Source organism: Cygnus atratus, chromosome Z (assembly GCF_013377495.2).
Source record: "Cygnus atratus isolate AKBS03 ecotype Queensland, Australia chromosome Z, CAtr_DNAZoo_HiC_assembly, whole genome shotgun sequence".
Lineage (NCBI taxonomy): Eukaryota > Metazoa > Chordata > Aves > Anseriformes > Anatidae > Cygnus > Cygnus atratus.
This window is the reverse complement of record NC_066396.1, coordinates 57,492,725-57,514,742: the sequence shown is the minus strand read 5'-3', so window position 1 is coordinate 57,514,742 and position 22,018 is coordinate 57,492,725. Positions and strand designations below refer to the sequence as shown.

At 37.7% G+C, this 22,018-nt stretch overlaps 1 protein-coding gene across 12 annotated transcripts in view; it reads right to left on the bottom strand.

Annotated features, from left to right (window-relative positions):
* PAM (peptidylglycine alpha-amidating monooxygenase) overlaps positions 1-22,018 on the bottom strand; it is a 142,539-nt gene that overhangs the window by 104,273 nt on the left and 16,248 nt on the right. Inside the window, exon 1 of one of the 12 annotated variants that reach the window (XM_035570064.2) lies at positions 5,419-5,561. The exons of the other annotated variants lie outside the window; for them this stretch is intronic. The gene's annotated coding sequence lies outside the window, so the exon portion shown is untranslated. Of the gene's footprint in view, positions 1-5,418; positions 5,562-22,018 lie in introns of those variants that run through there. 12 annotated transcript variants of the gene reach the window in all.

Sequence of the window (22,018 nt, the reverse complement as noted above, 5' to 3'; positions counted from 1 at the left end):
AAAAATACGTGTTCTCCATTGTTAAAACAAAAACAAAACAAACAAACAAAAAAACACAAACAAACACAAAAAAAAGGCAAAAAAAACACCAAATAATTTTTTAAGGTCTAAGCTTAACTTTGAATTTTCTCAAATCCCGGAAGAATTCTCCTATGTAGACAAAATTTTACAATATGTGATCTCCAAAACAAAATGTAATAACAAAAATTAAGAATCTACATAAACCAGTCCATGGTATTGCTGAAAACTGGAAACATTCTCACTTTGATTTTATTGTGCTACTAACTAATTATTAGATGCATCAGCAGACACAAACATTCAAAAAAGTTACTGACCAATGATCTCACTAAAATAATCACTTTTTCTGTCTCATCCAACAGTGGAGATCTGTTTTCCAATTATATTTAATATCTTTGGGCAGGAGATAGATATCTTGCTAAGTAGGAAAGTTAAAATTACCTCATAATAATCACAAGAAATTCTCCTGAGACCACCCTTTGCAATCAGGCTGAAGACAGATGGTGCCCATGTTCAGCACCAAGTAACACTGACCACAATATCTGCCACTCAAAAACACTTGAAGGATGAGCTCCATCTGTGTCTTAATTACTGCTACAGCAAAATCATCCACTGTAATGGCAAAAGCTCCACGATTTTGCAACATTAAAAGATAAACCATTTTATAACTAAAGGATGTTACACAGAACTAGCCATTATGAACTATTTACAGGGAAAAAGGTTAAAAGCTTGGAATATGAACAAAGCTTAATAGCTTCCTGAAAAAAAAGAAAAAAGACAACAATACATCTTCTGTGAAAGTATATGTTTAGAATACCTCCTTAAATAAACTCTCATTCACTCACTAAAATAAAAAAAAACAAATTTTAGGCTTATGTTTTGCATGGAAGTATAGCAAATAATACCATGTTTAGGAAAATGTAACAATACTGCATTTGTTTTCATTTTTGAAGTGTTTGTAATATCCTTCATAAAGCTTTTAGGTATAAAATAACACCAGAATTTCACACTGTTGTCACACAAACTTGACAAATAGAAGTAAAAGATAAGAGATATAACCTACCTCTGTCACATTCAACATAACACAAAGAGCAGTATTAAATCATACTTGTGAAGCACACACATTATGGAGCTCTGAAATAGCAAACAAAGCTACGGAAAAAAATTACTACTGGAGAGTTACAAAATAATTCCTGAAGAATACTTATGATGAAGAATACAAAACATACATAAAACAACTGTCTGGGTACTTCTGTAAATATATGGGTATCTATCTCAACAGCTAGTTATACCTAAACAATTCACAAGTATTACTAAATTCTTTTCCTAGAGCTCCATGATGTTAGGAGGTAGCTAATTCACTATACAGAATGGGAACTGAAGCACAGGACCCTGCATGGTATCTTGGGACCAAGTCAAGAACTAAATCAAGTCCACCTGCACCAAAGTGCTGTTCACAACCCATCATCATAACTGATTTTCCTGAAGTCACAATGTCCTCAATAAAACTCAGAGCTAGAATAGGCCATAATTAGACTGGACACTTCTAAAAGCTTATATTAGAGCTACGAGTGACAGATGTTTATTTTCTTATTATTATATCAAACTCTAATTCCAGGAGAACAGAAATACAAAATTTATCATTCATAAATTTTTACATGGTAGCTCCTCTTATTGTCGGGCTACTGTAACTAACAGGTAAAATAACATGGACATTATGTACTTCATTCCTAGTTATCGTGACCAGAACTGTTTCAAGTTTTCTTTTTCTTTTTTCTTTTTTTTTTTTTTTTTAAAACTGATGAATTGAAAAGAAAAAGGTTTTGTATCAAAAAGAAAAACAAACTGGAGACTTTCTCAAACAAAGAAAAGAAATTGCCTACTGTTGCCTTCTCAGGAGGAGAGAAACAGGTTCAACCCCTTTTACTGACACAAATGCAGTGGCCTTACACATCTCACCTCCCAGAATACAAGCAAACTTTGTACTATCGTGTTCATTCTCTTTGAATATAAATCCCAGCTTAAACTCCACGTCACTGCCATACTGATGTTCTACCGTACTTTTCTGAAGAAGATGGCATGCTCCTTTCCTGCCCTTCAAAACTAGTCTCACTTCCCTTTGATTAACCACAGAGTAAACTATAACCCTCTTTTCATGGATGCCTGATAAAGTAAAAGCATTCAAGTTATACTGAATTTTAAAATAATAAATAAATAAATAAATAAAATCAAGGTAGCTAAAAGGTAGAAATAAAATCCTTCTCCTTCACTAGCCCTACAGCAGCATTTCTCTGTGGCTGAAGCACTTAAGGAACACAGCGACTGATCTTTCGCTACTCCATTCTTTGTGCACTAAAGCTTCTTTCAGGTGTGTTGTAAGGACACAGGCAGGTGGCAAGAGACTCCTTACACACCATCAAGTGAATTTAATGCTGATGAATCTTTTAACTATTGGACTTGCTCAATAAGTAACAGAAGTCAGACACTGATATCTTGCAGAGGTACACACGTGCTTTGTTTCTGCACAAGTCTAGGTTTAGTTCTGGAATTCAAGCACCCTTCTGACTCCCACTCCTTTCCACTGTTAGTCACTTACAGACTTACATTCTGACAATTTCAGATTAAATTCATTCCTAGTTTAAACTGTGCAGATTTCACTAAAGTCAACATGATTTTTCAGGCATGATTCTTGCAGCACCCCCAGAAGAAGTCCACCTCCTTTTATACAAATTTTAGTGCACTGAAAATAATGGTACTGCTTTAAAAAGAGAAAAAAAAAAAGGAAAGAAAAAAAGAAAAAAGAACAAAGAATACAACCCTCACCTACAACCTCTCTGAGGTAATACATGATGGTACTACAGAAACAGAGGTACTTAATTGAATCATAAATTAATGTCTCTGCTAGAACCACAGCACTGCTTCTGTTCTGAGGTTAAATAGTCAAAAGACAGAGAGAGAGCAAGAAAGCAAAATAATTGTGTGGCTTCACCATTTTGACTTCTATTCGAGTCACAAAACTAACAACACCGCAAATTGAGAGGTGAAGAGGAGGAGGCTTGAAGACGAAAACATAAACAAAAACCACACAAACCTCAAATGAAATCCTATAAAATACACTGAAGTCCTACATCCCCCTCATACAGAACATGCCTAATAGTGTCAAGGGATTATTTTGCTTTTTAAAGAAGTTCTCCAGAATTAGGTGCTGTAGTTAAACACTGTAGACACAAAATATCCAGCTCTGGATAACACAAGCTCTACTGAATGCTAAAACATTTTTCTCAGTACACTATTACTTTTATTTTATATTTGCTTTTATACTTTAAAGAATGATCACCTAAATTACCCACCAGTGCAGAGTAATCACGTATACAGGATATCGTAATAATCCCCAAACCAGAAAGTCATAGTTTTAGAACAGGAGAATATCACTTTGAAAATCAAAACAGCAATGGAGCAAAAACAGGTTACTAGACAATATGTACTGGAAGTATGCGTAAACCCCCAGAACTTCAAGAATCCCTTTAAAAGAACAGAAGTTTGAACTACTATTTCTACCTTTTTTATCACCATTTTGTTAAACATGTTTAGTCACAAATGTTTACATGGTTTCAGGCAAAAGAAAGGCACTCTGAACTTGAAAGACAGTTAAAAGAATTTTATGCAGATTGTTTTTCATTTTTATCTGGCTACAGAGGGAAAATTCTACATCTTAGGGACAGAGCAGAAAAGTTCTCAGGGAGATTTTTGGAATAATGCAGAAAAAGACGCACAAGTGTTGCACATGGATTTTTCTACCTTTGTAGTCCTCCTGACTGAAGGATCCAATCTTCTAAAATCATACATGCTTATCTCTAAGTCATTTTATTTATTAAGACTAAAAATACTACACACATCCTGTCAGCAAATCTTAGCCAGATTGGGACACAATTTGTCTCATACTGACTTAAATGCAGGCTGCACAGCCTTCATCTCCGCATTCCACATACATCTGTACAAATAAAGCCATAACAGACAGGAGGCAGTTGAGTAAACACCAATGATTGATTCTCAAAGACTACACATTTCCTCCATTATAATTAATTTCTGTGGAAAAAAAGGGCAGACGCACCATCCTGTGGAGACAAAAATAGGCAAAAGAGCTTAAAAACTTTGTGTTAAGGGGAAAAATCTAGCCCGATCTAAGAGGCTGAGAAAGCTGAGGCAGCTGTGGCTCCTCATCTGCAGGTCCAGACGGAAGCAAGGTCAGGCATGTCCTCCCAGGAGGGACACCACCCTGCGGCCTCACCCCCAGCCAGCTGGCCTCTCCTGGTCCCCTCACCAGCCATCTCCTCCCGTGGCTTCACCCTGACAGGTACTCATACAACCGCTTTCCTGGGCACCTCATCCACCCGCGGCCAGCCTGGCTTGACCTATGCTGGTCACCACAGTTGGTCCCATGGCCCCAGGCCCCACTCCAGCTGCCAGCCCTTAAACCTGTGGTCCAACACATATGGGCACCGAAAAAGGAGGGCCCCTCTGTCCCTCGGTTAGACCCCCATGGTGGTGCCCAGGCCCCACGCGTGGACAGATCAGAGCCCTCGCCCAGGAAAGGGCCCAAAGGGAATCTGACAAGATGGCAGGACAGACCACACAGGGTGCCGCCTGACTATGGTGCCAACCTGTGTGCTATCTATACACAGCTGGCCCTTTTTAACCCCTTCCACCCTGCCCTTGCTTGAAAGATTTTGGGTTTTTTGGTCGTCATTTAAGAACGTCATGCTCCTACTGTCAGATCTTGAAATGGATTCTCTTGTTCAAACAAGGTCAGAAAATTACCTGTGACTTCTATCTGAATAGTAACTTTACCAAATCTTAGTGAAAATATTCAGAAATTTGCAATTCAAATTAAGTAAAAAATCAATTCACTAAAATCACTTGTACCAGCTAACAGCTCTTGTATTTAACAGCTGTCTCGAACAGAGAGATTTTAAAAGACACAAAACCCCACCAAAATGCTAGGGTATGGTTTGACTTTCCAGCTAAGCCAAAAAACAAAACAAAACAAACAGGGCAAGCTCAGGTGCCTATGCTCTGCATGCCAGTTGATCGTGTCTTCTCGACTATGACAAAATCTGTGATTCCACAGCTTAAAGTGGAATAGGTTCATTTTGCTAATTTGGTGCAAAGGCTACTTGTGTCATTACAGATTATGCTTCTGTTGCATCATCCAGCTGGACAAATTCATCCTATGACTGATAGTGAAAGGTACCAGGAGAGTGAGTCCTAGGAAAGCATGAGCAAGACTGCTCCCAGACATTAAATTTACTTAACATCATCAAAATTTATTATGTCATTATGTTTATTATGTAATCTTGTTTTCTTGTTATATAATAGAAACAGAAAGGGCTCCTAATTTACCCTGCGCAAGCCTTTTTCGCTTAATAACTTCTTCAATCCATTTTTAAGGTAAGTATCTCCATCTCTTCATTTTCAGTATCGTTTTAAAACTCCTCATAATTCTGCAATGTCCTCAAGCTGTATGGCCACTATTCCAGACTTTTTTTTCCTTAAAAAAAAAAAAAGAAAGTACTATTTATCCTTTCCCTTATTCCCCCTATTATCTTACTAGTTTTCTACTCAGAATACTGAGAATGGAGAAAACATGCCAATGATTAATGATGCCACTCTAATAGAGGATCTCAAGTACTTTTACAAGTATTACAACACAGAGTCCACCCAAACGTGAACCCCTATAAACGACCTTACAGGATTATAGTGGAAGAACAAACACAAGCCTTGTTTCGATTAAGAATTGTTTGACTGTGACATGTGAACAGAGTCTAGAGCTCTGGTGGGAAAAGAAGGGAAGGAATAAAGAAAGGGAGAAAAAAGAAAGAAGCTCACAACCCCAATCTACTGCTGACTCCTTAGACAGAGGCATTAAAGAAACAGCTGTGCACTGGACAATCACTGCTCCCTTGCTACACGGGTTATGTATTGGACGGTTGCGTCTAATCTGCCAAAGCAAATTTTTTTCTTACAACTGCTCCTCAAAAGCAATACTAAATAATTTATGTTGGGTGCAAAATTCATGCTGCCTCCTATGCCAAGGATACAAAGCAGGAAGAACTCCTGAATAGGAGAAAAAAAATAAAGTCAGGCTTCCACCCATGTTGTAGCTGCCAGGTATCTGCCACTAACCAGACACAGCTTACTTTTCCTTCCTTTCTAAAACCACTTGAGTAACTATTCAAGATGCTATTACCCAGAATTAAAATGAAATAGGACTGGAATTTAATCTCCATCTATGTATGTGATCATCAGCAAACTGCTGATGTGAGCTGTGGTCAGATCATTAACCTTTACTACAGCATTATATGACAAGATTTTCCCCAATGACTTTAAAAAATAAAACAAAAACAAACAAAAATTTGTTTCCTTTCAGTGATAACCATGTAACATTGTTTGCATCCAGAAGACAATACAACCAAAGCAGTTTAAAAGCAAATTTAGGCAGTAACAATTGATAGCTAATTGTCATTTCAACCCCTTTAAGAAACGTTTAAAAGCATGTTGCTTTTAATTGGGACTGTAGTTAAGAGCAAACGCCTATGCTGGAGAGAAACGACAATGATACAGAAGGTAATTAATACAATGCTGTCTTTTAGGACAAGAAATACTGTTCTAAAGATTATAAAAATGGCTATGTCGTCGCCATTAGTCCATACTACAAAAAGTAACACTTGAAACTACTAATTCCCTTTCAGAGGTTAAGTATGCTACAAGCGTAGTTGTTAGTATCTAGATTAATTGTTAGTATCTAGCTTAACTAGTAGGGTAGAATTATAAACTCCAATTATAATTCAATGTCACGATCTGAAAAAGACATTTTGAGTAAATAATGCACTATAACAATTTCCCCTTCCCCGCCCCCCACCCCCCCCAACTTTTGGCCAGAACAGGGTTTATATACATTTAAGTGTAGTAGGTACTACAGTTAGAGCGTAACTGGACTGGCAAAAAGGTAAGCATTTATGTTTGTATGCAATTTTTTAAAAATTATTTGGTCACATTTGAAATGCTTATTCAAGAAAGCTAAGCAAGTTACAATTTCTATGATTAAATTAATATCATAATAACTTTTACCTTAAAAATTACAATTACAATTTAACTTCATGCCCAACAGAGAGTATTATTTTTAAAGAATCTTTCATTTTTCCTTCTTTTTTATAAAACATTTGTTTTGTTCTTTAATATATATGATAACCTAACTTGCAAATCACCTTTTTATGTATAGATTCAAATTGGCCCACTGAAAAAAAAATGTCAAAAAGTATACAGAAACCAGTTCAATGAAAAGAACTTACAAACACAAACTACAGTCTACTGCTCTCATATGTACTTCAGATATGCATTTTTTTTTTCCTGATTGGAATCTGTCTTCTAACACAGTTTCTGGTTTAAAAATAGTATTCCCAGTATTTTTTTTTTTTTTTTTTTAATATTCCTAGTGTTTGCATCCTAATCTTCTTTGCATTTAGGCCCACCATTAGCCTTCTTAATTTCACAAGAAGCTGCAATAGATAACAAAATATATGCAACTTGAAATATGTTTCCATATTTCCATAATACAGAACTGCTCACATTGAATTCAATTGAAAAACCACAAAATCCTCATAATCAGCTCTTTTCCCATCCCTTTCAGAAGGGAAAATTATGAGTGGATCTTTAATCTAAATTCCATGTGCCCAAATAATATAAATCTTTTGACATTTAATACAAGTAGTTTCAAAGCTCTGACTATGGAAACTTCAGAGTATTTTTTTCCAAAACAGAGCACCTAAAACTGTTAAATAATAGAGTATACTGTGATCAAAACTAGCTTGCTTTTAGTACATACATCGATAAACAATTTTTTGTAAGTATCAAACGTGAAAGTTAAAAGATACCAACACTGGAAGGGAAAGTAGCTTCTTCAGTTTAACTGAAATAATCTTCTTTATTACAGTATCCAATAGTTAGGCAGTCAAGTAGAGGAAAAAATAGCACATTTATCTTTGTAAAGAAAGGAAAAATCCTTAGTCTACATGGGCTTAAAAAAATCCAAGAAAAGACATGATCATCACTAGACAGTCTAATTTTTCTAGTGCATCTTGCCTACAATGATTAATAATGTTTCCAGTGATCGTGCACATAGCATTAGACTGCCTAAGTGCCTTATTTAATAGCCAACGCATACTAAGTACTTTCAGAACCCCACTCCCAGGCAATTTACTATCTAAATAAAGCAATGGATATTATGGTCAAAACACCCAGAATAAAACAAGTAGATGGAAAGAAAGCATGGCTTTTTTATTTTTATTTTTAATATTTTAAATATTTTTAAAGTATGCACGCTGTACAGTTAAACAGAAAAAAGGGTAAATTGGTGAGCTTGTACAAAATGCACTTCATGTGCATTAACATATATTCTCCTGCAACACCAAAATCTCCTTTTACAAACTTGTTTTCACTTGCACTAATAGTTCCTCCCTCACTTCCCACCCCATACATTTTTTGTTTTAAGTATTAAATACACAGATTTTTATTTTTAAACAAATAAAACCCCATAGAATTTCCAGGGTGGAGAAATCAAAAAACAATAAACCCAAAATGAAGTTATATGGCATTAAAAGAAGACACAAAATAATTATTTATTATAATTCTGCAGCTCAGCTCCTCTAGGGTTGTGGGGTTTTTTTTGTTTGTTTTGTTTTGTTTGTTTTTTGACAGAAGACCGAATCAAAAACTAAACACTGGGCATGGCCAGTTGCAACAATAAAGATGTAAAGCAATGCAGAAAGTGGACTGGAGAAGACAAAAAAAATCCACCTATGAAACCAAACGTTCATGGCTTTTCATCTTGGGCTTACTAATAAACTTAGCTTGTAAGACCAAAATGTACAAGAGCCTTGTCAGTTTCTCATAAGAATCAGATTCCTCAGTGTTTTATTATGTTTTTCCACTACTCAATATAAAAACCAGAACCTCTACTTTGCTAAAGAGTGACAACATAATTTCAATAAGAATTCAAAATTCTTGCTATAAGCAAAATTGCATGCAGAATAATTGCATGTGTACTATGTTTATCCACTGCTCCATTATCCACATAACTAACCCACAATTCAAATTACTTTTTTCCCCCTATTTTCTTTATCTTTATTTTTTTCTTATTAAAAGCTTGATCTTGTTTCTCTTAGGTAATGCTCCCATTACATATTTTGTGTTCTCTTCTGTTGATTAGAAATAAGAGCTCAGGGAATTTAAATTGGTAAAAAGAAAAAAAAGAAAAGCTCTAATTACTCAGTAAAGCACTTTTTAACTTAAATAATTTTTAGTTTCTATTTTTCATATTGTTGAATATTATCTAGACTTTGCCAAGTTTAAATTACACAAGCTATGCAATTAGTTCACATAAAACACAGTTTATGTATTTTGTGGACGACTGCAACAGAGGATAAAAAAAGCAATGTCTCCCAGTATTAGGATATAAAAAAAATTATTAAATATGAAGCAAAAGCCACTTACCTTCCAGCCTCACGAATTTCTAAAACGATGCTAGACAATAGAACATATAGAGGTGCGCTTATGATCTTTAGCAAGGGCTGAATCATCTTCATGTAGATGCTCTGAATAGCCCCTGTATGCATACTGACATCATCAGTAAAGACTTGTAGGCAGAGGATACTATGGTAACCATGCAATGTGCTGCAAGAGAGAAGCCTTTAATTGCTTTAACAACTTCCTGAGGCTCTTGCTACTAGGCTTTGATTTGCTGAGTAGGAAATGAAGGCTGTCACAGAGGCAACGAGTGTGACACTGTGCAGGAAAAAACCCTCACTGAATCCTGAATCTATTAATTGTGATGTGACTTTTTAAGTGACAAATGTCATAGCCTGAATCCATTACTGACATTTTCTGACACCTGCAAGCTCTGCCAAAAGTCATAGGTCAAGAAATAATACTGTCAGGTAGCAATTTTATAAGCATTTGTATTTTGCTTTCTTATTTGCACATGTTGATACCAATGCATTGAGATGTTCTTTTCTCCAAGTAATGGCACAGCATTCAGTATAGGATGCTCCTCTCTAACAGGGGGTCAACAGTCACAACAGAATCTGAAGTCCAGATACTATGGCTCAGGCACAACATCAACTGGCACGCTGTAAAATCCTAAGGCCACCACATATTTACCCCACTGTCTCTCAATTTCAGTGACTGTCACTGTATCACGTATGAAGCACAAAGCTCACATAAATATTAGCAGCGGTGACATGATATAACCAACAAATAGCTGTATATGAGGTTTTGGCAAAACTTTCAAAAGAACTGTAGTATTTTCTCTTAATTTTGCATATAAATACCTCAGCTGTTTTTTTTTTTCCTTTTTTTCCCCTATTTTAAAAATTAAAAGCTAACAACATGAATAGCAAGAATTATACAAAACCAAAAAGCAAGCCTTGGAGCAGGAATGGGACCCTACCCAGTCACATTGTTTTTTGTTTTCAGTTCCAACCAGTTTGGGGTTTTTGTTTCTTAAGGGGCATGATGGGTGGGGGAAAGAATCATTGTCCGTAGGTTTGACTTAAGCATGACAGTGTTATCCTGAAAGCAATTTCACTTCTTTAACACAAATATGACACACATTGCAAAACAACAATGCCAACATTCCAGTTTTGAATTCCCCAGGAACTCAGCCTCCCCTTCTTGGTCATCTCCCAAGCTAGTGCTCTGCTTGAGCACTGAGATCAATTAAGAATTCTTCTAGATGGAGTGTGATAGTTACCCAGAAACGATCAAGTTTCTGGTCAAGATAGTTACCCAGAATCAATCATTTACATCTATTTCTTTTGGCTCAAAACTGCAAGATAGAATCTTTTTTTTTTTTTTCAACTTAAAAATGCAACTATTGGGAAACCTTTAACAGCTTCTGTTTCAATCTAGTCCTCAACTCCCATTTGCCACAAGCGTTAGATATTTTAAAAAAATAAAAAGTAAAATACGCTTTCTTAATATATAAATACATTAAACATTGGAAGATTAATGCTACCGTAATTTCATTGCTTTTTGTGAATACTTGGAAGTCTAAACTTATAGTTCATAGGATGATTCATTATACGAGTACTTCAACATCACAGCTGAGATGGTCAGTTCATACTCTGTACCTGTGGAAAAAGAACAGCATACCACGCTAAACTGTACAGCCGGCAGTCTGATCTCCACACACACCATTATTATGTGGTATCAAGCACGACTGCCAATTGAATCGTTCAGGTTTCTGTTTAGACTCCAGTCTGCCAATGCAGAAACGTTTCTTTCTTTCTAGAGAAATCAAAACTGCCTCCTGTGCAGGAGGCTGATGTCAGCTTCCCACGAACACACGGAGATCCTAGGAACGCTTTATGGTTAGGATTCCCCCTGATGTCTAAAATGAATGTCTAGAAGAGCTGCTGAAATGGGTTGTTTAATAAGTGCCATAGTTTCAATTCTAACATTAATCAAATCCTTGCAAGACAGCTGTGCTTCCCACAGGTAGGTTGAAAATTCTGACACGGTAGATTAAGAAGGCTTTTAAGGCCTCATATTCTAACCACTTCCAGAATTAGCTGTCATTCAACACATCAAATTTTGCACTTTTTAAAAAACAACCAGCCAAAGAAAAACTTGCTGGCCTTTTTTCAAGTACAAGCGCAGAACACTTCTATTTTACACAAATAGACTGCTTTTCATAGCACACTTTCTGCATGCATGCCTAGTTTAAAAACTATTGAACCACGGTACGAAGAAGCATATCGCTCTCCATCACAGCCTTTGCTACTTCATACATTTAATGCTATGTAATTGGTAGGAAAAATGTATGGAACAGTTGGAGAACTGTCATTATCAAGAAGTTAAATACACAGCACTCAAACAAGTTCCCTCTAACTGCAGAGGGGCAGAAAGCCATAGCCAGTTATTTTTCTTACTTCTCTGCTGGGGCAGGATTAGGACCCTAATGGACGCTAACAGCCCTCATCTTCGTAGGTGAGCAGGTTCAGAGACAAAAAGCAGCTCAAAACAGAAGCAGAAAACGGCAGACACTCTGCCCCCTCTGGCTCTGCCCTCAGACTGGCACAACAAGCTGGTTAGGGCAGGTGAAGGTGCCCGACCAGAAGCCAAAAGGGCCAGAGGAACGTCAGGAGTGAAGCTTCTTCTAAAGCCAGGGTGTGAAAGGTGCATGCCATTTCCAATTCATTCTCAAATGACTACAAAGAAGGAGAAAAAAAAGCAGATATATATGCTAACAAATATAAAAGCCTGTTCTAGAACTGGAGTGCTAGTATCTTGACTGCACAGCTGAAAATGTAGTTGCACGGGACAAAAATGAAAACCTACGCAATCTTGAACTGCTAAATGACACATATGGCATTTCAAGTGACATTCGTCTGTAACACTTTTCCCACAATACCCTTTCAGTTTTGAGATGAGGAGCGACGACAGGCAGTATCTGGCACCTCTAAGAAATTAAATCCATCCCCTCAGAGAATGTAAAAATAAATAAATCCAATAAATCCATTACCTCAGAGTCTTGATTTAGGAACTAAGTGACTGTGTCAGTTTCTTCAGTTAGAACATCTTATGAAAAGTATTTTTCTGGGAAAATTCTACAACCTCCTCTTCCATCTCAAGCTAACCCACCTACAACTCATTTATAAAGAAAATAAAAATAAAGGGTAGTCATTTCTTCCTCGAGCATCCTTGTAGCTTAATTTGATATGGGAAGTTGATACTGTCAACCATAAGGCTTTGTCTAGATAATGTTACTTTTTTAATCTCCACAAAAAATACCGATTTAGGCCAAGAAGGTACAAGTATCAATTACAAGGAAAAAAAAAAAAAGAAATAGAAAAATAACAAAATTCCAAGTAACAGTTTGGCATGCTTCTTAGAGGCTTGATTTGAGCTGAACAAAGTGTGGGTTCTAAGATGAAAAACAATAAGCAATCACATTATTTTGGACTATGACTGGAGACAGGCACAAGGTTAGGGCATCGGAATATGTTAGAATGGGATTGCAAATTACAGTGAGAGACAAGCACACAAATTCCTTCTTAAGGTCAGAAAGCCAAGTACTGAAAAATTAAGGTTGGTGTATATAAAACAGCAATCTTGACTTCATTTTTGCAGACACATGCAATTGTTTCCTGATATGCGTAAGCTCCATAATCATCCAAAAATCTCATTTCAACAGCAATAGAAAGAATGAAAGAGGAAAAAAAATAGTTTGCATTCTTTAGCAATCATGACAGCATATTCTGAAGTACTGTTCTTATTAAAAGGCATTCCAAACTGCTTGCACCCGTATATTTCACTGAACTCTTCCCCCACACCCAATCTCTCTTGAAAGAGACCAAGAACACGCACACAAAATTTACCCAGAACATATTCAGCAGTGTTTACCCCCATCCCTACTGAAACCTGTGCATAAGCCATGTAAGTCAGTAACTGTTGAACAGGTGGGTACAGGACAAGCTATAAGAGGTGGTTGGTACCTCTTATAGCTTGTCCTGTACAGCTATAAGAAATGCTGAATATTCAAAGCATTAACACTTAGCAATAGATCGAAAATAGTTGAAAATAACCAGATGAATTTAAGTTTATAATATACGAAAAATATTATGATGCAATATAAAGGTTTATGAATAGAAAATTCAATTAGAAAACATTTTGAACTAGAACATTACTGTGTTTACTTCATATATATACACACACATATATATGTGTATATATATATACACATATACACACACACACCCCTCCAAATTTAGGGATCGTCTATTCCTCTATAGTGATTAACACGTTGAAACAGTGCAGCAATTCTTATTACCACCAACACTAGTGGTAAAAAGGAGGCAAAGCACCTCAAGCAGGATCTCCTTACTCTACCACATGGATTCCTGAACCTGGCCACATCATGGAGCGTACAAAGGGTAAATGACACACACAGCCACTTCAGGCCAAGCAAAGTATTTTTAAATGCTTCACCTGGTTCTACCACCAAACCTACTCAAATCTGGCTCTTATTTGGTACCAGCCCCACTTAAAGTCTATTATGGACTGCATAGTCCTAAAAGGCTCTCACAGAAGCAGCGTAGTACTAAACTGCTATCACAGCTTTCTCTTTATAGACTGCGTCTGGATGTTGTTTGTTCTTGCACACAACTCCATAACAAACACCTTTCCTGATACTGCAGTGGTGTGGGAAGGGACCAACACATGCACATGCTTCTGGAATGACCACCACCACTGCTGCCCATCTCTTCAAGGCTCCCAGAGGCACCCAACCATCCTGCTACCAGTTACAAAACACTCAGTAAAAACAAAAGCTATGAACACATTACGGCAGGGAGCAGTGGGGAGTGGGTGTGGGGGAAGGAAGATAAAAATGCAAAAAAAAGAAAAGATCCACAACTGTTCTCAACAAGTGACTTTTTCTCCAGCTACCCAACTCTTTTTCATTTAACCATCTAAAACATGTCCTATTTTTCCCAGTCTGTGCATCCCTTCAGTTAGAGTCTGCTGCTTGGGCGGGCTTGCTTTATGCAATACCCAGGGATTAGCTATAAAAATAAAACTCAGAATCAGGACTAGGCATTTCTGAAATAGTTACGGCGCAATGTATTTACAAACAGCATGCACCCAGGCACTTGCATTGATATATTCGTATTTGAAAAACTGTAGTAAAAGATGCCCCGTGGGTCATTCCTACAGTTCAAAGCTTAGCTTTGAAGATTAACATCTACATACAAACACTGTACTACAATACCCACACCCAATTAATGCTTGTAAATATCGATCCCTGACACATACGAGCAGTTTTTTTTGCCGAACGCAAAAACTTCTCACATCTGATACATTCCTTAAAAGGAACATCAATGCACACAATGATATCTACTTACATTTTAAGGGTGGAGCAGTTCACCTTGAGAGAGAAAAATGAGGTACATAGCAAGACTAGTCCTACTGTTCATTTCATTTTACATTTCTGCATTTCAGACAAAAATTCCAAAGTGAACCACAACTTTCCATCACCTAAAAATACCCTAGTGTCACTCTGTCCAAATGCTCCTCACAGACACAGAAAAAAAAAGCATATTAATTTCCTTCCATTCCCTTAGCTTCATGTATTCATGGTTATCAGGTAGCTTTTGCTGCTCTGCCAATGGAATGTCAGCACAGCTTTTTGTTCATTCCACAGAAAGTTTCCTGCCTTGCCCTAAAATAGTGTTATCCTTCAGTCACTGTATGCCACCATTTCTTTACTGTGTTGCTGGCCTAAGAGCTAACTAAAGCACATTGAAGGCCAGCTAAATACTAGACAGAAACAAATATCTATTCCTCAATCCATTCCACCGTTGTCCAGTAATTTTAACACTTTCACTTCACGGGACGTACTGGGTTTATGCCATTTCCAAATCTCAAAAATGTCTTGGTGATAAGTGCATGCTTTGTTTTCCACAGCTGGAAACTTGGCTCTATGACTTTGCCACATTAACCGCACTTTGAGATGCACACTTTTAGGACCTAAAGGGGGCCAAAAGGAAAGCTTGGGTAGGAACTCTTTGTCAGGGGGTGTAGTGATAGGACAAAGGATAATAGCTTTAAACTAAAAGAGGGTAGGTTTAGGTTAGATAATGGGAAGAAATTCTTCACTCAGATGGTGGTGAGGCACTGGCACAGGCTGCCCACAGAAGCTGTGGATGCCTGATCCCTGAAGTGTCCAAGTCCAGTCTGTATGGGGCTTGAGCAGCCTGGTCTGGTGGGAGCTGTCCCTGCCCATGGCAGGGGGGGTGGAACTGGGTGGTCGTGAAGGCCCCTTCCAACCCAAACCATTCCATGATTCTATGCTTCCAGCTTTTATTATAGCAAACTGGGTTATGGTATGACCTCAGACTGCTTATGGAACAAGAGTTGCATATTTGCCATAGATGTTCCCAGCCTCAAACACTGTTACTGTTACACAAATAAGAGTCACTGTCCTGAAAAAAGCGGGTTACTTTTCCAGGTAAGAAGATCCCAGCTGAAGGGAAAGACGAGAAAACTTAACATGGTACTTACAATCTATTTCCTGTTTCATGCTGAAACATGATTTACTGTTCATGATTTATTGTTTCATAGCACTATAAAACTTTCAAATTTCAGCACCGAATACTTCACAGCAGAAGTGTACTACATCTGTGATACCCACTAGCTCCTGTCAAGCTTTTAGACAGAAACACAGAAGGTAAATTTTGATCAAGAAAATTTTAATATCCACTTAGGACAAGATAATGCTTTATGGAACATCTGGCAAGCAAGCTTAGCAAGGCAAGCACTCCCTAAATGAGCTCAGCAGAGACTTCGCAGTGAAATCTTACACCTTACACTGCCATTTGTTTTTCCATGTTGGCCTTACAGGTGAGCAAACAGATTATGTTGAAAAGTGCATTTTTATTTAAAGATGACTCAAAGCGTCCAGCTTTATTACAAGTCAGACATGCTTGAATTAGTCAGTTAAAATAAAGGATTTGAATCCTTTCATAAATAGTGAAACGAAAACACAAAATCATAGCAACAATCTACGCAAAACACTAAAAAGGGTATTATCCAGAGCTGTAACATTTTCCTCAAGAAGAGTACACATATTAAGAAGAAAAGCATAGATAGAAGAAAACAGAAACTATTGCAACTGCATCATGTTTTATTATTGATTCATTTATTTGCCCTACACATGAAGTACCTAGGTAGGCATAAAGAACACAAATTTATAATTCTATGTCAAAGCACAAAATGAATAGGAAATTGCTTCTGGTGGGGATTTGTCATTTACATAGAACCTCCTATGGCAGTGTGCAAAAAAAAAAAAGAAAAAGTAAATAGTATTGTGAAAAGATTTTTTTAAAAGTACATTGAAAAGACAGAGCATGCTAAGAGATGCAGTTTAACAAGCCTTCAAGCAAAGCACTTTTTGCTTATCTACATGTAAATCCGATTTCTTAGCTCTCCTTTGAAAATAAACAACAGCAGCAGCAACAAGCACACACAGAGTTATAATCCTAAACCCATATCTACTGGTAACACATGCAACACCTGTCCTTAACACCAGTTTAAATAAAAACAAACCACTCCATTGTAACAGTCAGTTTGAGTTTCACCATGAAATAGCAAACAGTTATAACAAAACAATAAACAACGGTTATGATGCTACCACTCTTGATAATTATCCCAAGTCACAGACTGCTTGGAAGGCAAAACAACGAGCTATTGTAGTAACCAACTAACCATACAATACAGTTAGCATATCTAACCTATCTAATCCAGTCAATCATATTTTGGTGTGGTTTGCGAGGAGAATAATGCTGTATCAGGTAGCACCATACAGAGATACTGCTGAAAACTTGCCCTAATTCCTGAGCAGAGGCAGAACTTCACAGCACGTGCTCTCATTATCTCCCAACAACAAAAAGGAGGAAGGTGCTTGAGGCATTCCTCAGGCAGCAGGCACCACACCAACACCCAAATATCTCACCCCCAGAAAGTTTCAGTGTTTCTTTCTAGGAGCTGATGCTGCCATGTCAACACAGCATTTAAGGGAGGCCCAAAAGCATGGGGTCTTTCTATGTCTGTGCTTAGTCTACAAAATGAACACCAAGAAAACACTAAGGAGATATGCATTAAGATTTTAGCAAAATCAAAGATACTAAAGGAAAGACAGTTTGACATAGCTCCTAAGAACTTACAGATGACAAACCAACTTAGATTTTGATACAAATGAAAGATGTATGGCAAAGATCAGTGTACAGATACCAGGTGCATCACATTCTTCATGTCCACAGTGCGACATGACTGCTTTGTATTTTACTTAACTGTAAAATACAGTTATGAATATATAATAACTTGTATAAGCATAAAACAGGAACATAGAATGAACATAACTGTTCATAACATCACCAACTTTTAGTTACTTTTCTCAATCTGGGAACATGACAGTCCCCACTATTAAAGTTCTGGCTTGCAAATGAATCAAAAATAACAGTCACAAAGTTGAATATCCTGGGCCTAATCCTATCTGATTGTGTGTGATTAAGATGAAACAATGTGATTTTCCTTAATCCTCCTTTGAAAGAAGGAAATAACTCAGGGTATAGTTCATGGAAATTTAGTACTGTAATCACTTAAGACCTGCTATGGACACCTCAAAGTTTAAGAAAATGAAAAAATAAACCACCCGACAGCTTATGTACATCAAGAGAAAAGGCCTCAGAGAATTCATACATGCAAGACGCTAGAATTGTTTAAAGATGAGAAACGGTTTACTCCCTTACAAAGCCTGTGTTACTGTCCTTTTTCCAGAAGCTTTGTTAAATCAGGGGCAAAAATACAGACTGTAATAATATTTGCTTTATTGGGTTCAGAGTGCATTCTTTGAGCAAACACTAACAATGTTTAAGTTTGAAATTGGAGGGTAGGTAAGAAGTAAGACAGTTTTCTGCATAAAAATGCAGCTGACAAGAGCTGCAGGGGCTGAAATAACTGCCCACCCATGTGCCTAGGATATGTGTCCTGGCCTAAATATCACATTTAATTTAAAAGCATATCCTTCTACCATCAGATCAACACCAGCTTGACAGGCAGAAGAGTGCTCCAAGGCAGACAGCTGGCTACAGCTCTACTCTCTCACGTACTAGAAAAATGCTAACCGATAGCAGGAGCTGATATGGCTAACAGCAGCAGCCACCACAATCAAAATAAATAAAACCTATTTAATTTCTACAGAATAAGTTTTGTGCCCACGTCGAAACAAATAATTAACCTTACTCGCACCAATCTGTTGGCCTCTTTCTACATTAGAAAACATGAGGAGACATCATATTAAACATAACCACCTCACAGGCATGGATGCCAGTACAAAGTCTAAAGCAAGAAAAATGCATCCTTGGTGGAAGAGGACTGGGTCAGGGAATACTTAAGCAAAGTGAACAGACATAAGCCCATAGGCCTTACAGGATCCACACAAGTGCTGAGGGAGCTGGTAGATGTCATTTTAAGGCCACACTCGATAATGTTTGAACAATCCTGGTGACCCAAGTAAGTATGCAAGGTCAGGAGGACAGCAAATGGTCACTCAAATCTTCAAAATGGGTAGGAAGGAGGACCCAGGGAATTACAAGCTGGTCAGGCTCACCTCAATCCCTGGGAAGATTAGGCAGCTAATTATAGAAACCATTTCCAGGCAGAAGAAGAAGAAAACCATCAGAAGGATTCAGCGCAGACACACCAAGTAGAAGTCATACTCAACCAGCTTCAAAAGCTTCTACAATGAAATGAAAGGCCTGGTAGACAAGGGGAGAGCAGTGGATATTGTCTACTTTGCCTTACTTCAGCAAGGTTTTTGAAACTGTCCTCAGCAAGATCGTCATAGACAAGCTGTTGAGATGGATAAGCAGACAGTGAGGTGGACTGAAAGCTGGCTGTAAGGACAGGCCCACAGGGTGGTTATCAGTGACATGATGTCTAGTTGGAGGCCAGTAACCAGTGGTATACCCAAAGGGTCAATACTGTGTCAGTCCTGTTTAACATCTCCATTAATGATGTGGATGATGGAGCAGCATGCCCTCAGCAGCTTTGCTGATGACACAAAACTGAGAGGAGTGGCTCATACACCAGAGGGTCATGCTGCCATCCAGAGGGACCTCAACAAGCTGGAAAAAATGGGCTGAGACGAACCTCATGAAGTTCAACTAAGAAAAATGTGAAGTCCTGCACCAGAGGAGGAAAGAAGCTTGGCAGAAAAGGACCTGTGGTGCATCCTTATGGACACCAAGTTGAACATGAGCTCTCAATGTGCCTTTGCAGCAAAGAAGGCCAGCTGTGACTGCATAAGGAACAGTGTCATTAGCTCACCAAGGGAGGTGGTCCTTCCCCTCTCCTCAGCACTCGTGAGGCCATATCTGGAGTACAGTGCCCCATTCTGGGCTCCTCAGTACAAGAAAGACATGGGCATACCAGAGGGAGTCCAACGAAGGGCCACAAAGTTGATGAAGGAACTGTTCAGCTCAGAGAAGAGATGTCTCAGGTGGTGGTTCTTATCAACTTTGATAAATACCTGAAGGGAAGGTGCAAAGAGGATGGAGCCAGGCTCTTTTCAGTGGTGTCCAGTCACAGGACAAGAGGCAATGGGCACAAAATGGAACACAGGAGACTTCCTCTGAAAATCAGGAAGTATTTCTCTACTGTGTGTGTGACCAAATACTTCTAGTTTTTGTCTTTGTTTCTCACCAACCACTCTATTTTTAAGTGGCAATTATCTTAATATTCCAAGCCTTGTCTGTTTTGCCTGTGATAGTGACTGGTAAGCCATTCACCTGTCTTCATACGGACCCACAAGCTTTCCCATCTTATTCTCTCTCCACTGGTGAGGAAGTGGAGTGAGAGAGTACCTTGGGGGGCAGGTCTGGTAGCCACTGAAGTGAAGTGGTTATGTAACTCTAAAACAAAGTAGACCAGTTTTAGATGCAAGTATACCGACATAACTCCAAGAGTAACATCAGTTTGCAGTTCGTAAATAGGTCAGCATGTGACAATTCCTGCCCTTGAGTACTACCATCCATTCATTTAAAAGATAAAAAATAAAATAAACAACCCTCCCCAACAACTTCAAATAAAATTAATATCTCAAATACCGTACTGCTTGACAAAGACCTTACCTCAAAGATCAATTTTATAGATATTGTCTCCGTGTCAGTTCTGTGGTAATAACTAGATGTATACTATTTTGATTGAAAAGAAATTATACATTCAATTCATATCTCACACACACACACTGAGTAACTCAAAAATTTTTCCTAAGCCAACTGACATGGTTGTATGTAGGTCAAGTTGTCCTGACAGGGACGAAAAAGATGAAATAAGACAGAGATGGAGATCTTCATGATTTAAACATCCTCCAAAAGAAAAAGCCCTGGTGCTTACCAAAAGCAACCACAGACAGAGTCCTGTTGTGAGCATACAGCTTCTTAGCACTGCGTGATGGAATATATCTTGCATATTAATGGAAAATATATTCTTTTTTTTTTTTTTTTTTTTTAAATATTTGCTCCTGAAAGCACTAGCACAAACTTGAGAGTTCAGGTCAGTCTGTATAAAGAGGGCATACAGTTTTTGGCAGTGGTCTTCCGAGTTTCAATAAAGTGTTGATTTCCCTAACTCAACTGCTTGAAGAAAAAAGTACTCTGTATTAAATGAAAATACTACCTGACAAAAGTTAATCAAGTGCAAAAGAGGGCACAAAGCTCATTAATTATAAACAGAGCAGAAAAATGAAGTGAAAACTGTAGAAAGACAGACCAACTTGGAAAAGCCAATTACAGATAAACAACTGTTTTGAATAAGTATTTTGAAGATGTAGCTACAAAGCTGAGAGTTATTTTGTCTCAAAAAGAGAAAAAGAGAAAGCTCTCAAAGTGACAAACCAATGAGATCATCCACTAGTATTTAATGATAAACAGTTGTTATAAATAGGAATGTAGGGATAAATTAAAACAAACCAAAAAGCCTACAAGTGTCAAACACGATAGCCCTAGTACTCTCTCCTTGTGAGTTAGCATAGTATTGTCAGAACAGCACATCACACTTCCCCTCCCCAAAATATTCAACCTGATAGACATAAAAGGTTTTAAAGAGAGCTTTAAAGAGGTCTGGTTCCGTCTGGTTCCAGATTCAGTTATCTGAACTAGCAGCAGGAAAATTCTCCCTGCCATCCCCCCACCCCGCCTTTTTTTTTTTTTGCTACTCCCTTACCATCATAACAGAAAAGAAATGTCCCAGTTTCAAATCAGGTAGGACAGATGCCCAAGTATTGCAAAGGAAGAAGTAAACAGCAGAACAACTTTCAGAAAAAATGGGCTACAATGAAATTTGATGGGTTGAAGAAATGAACAGTAGAAACTGGATAAACAGA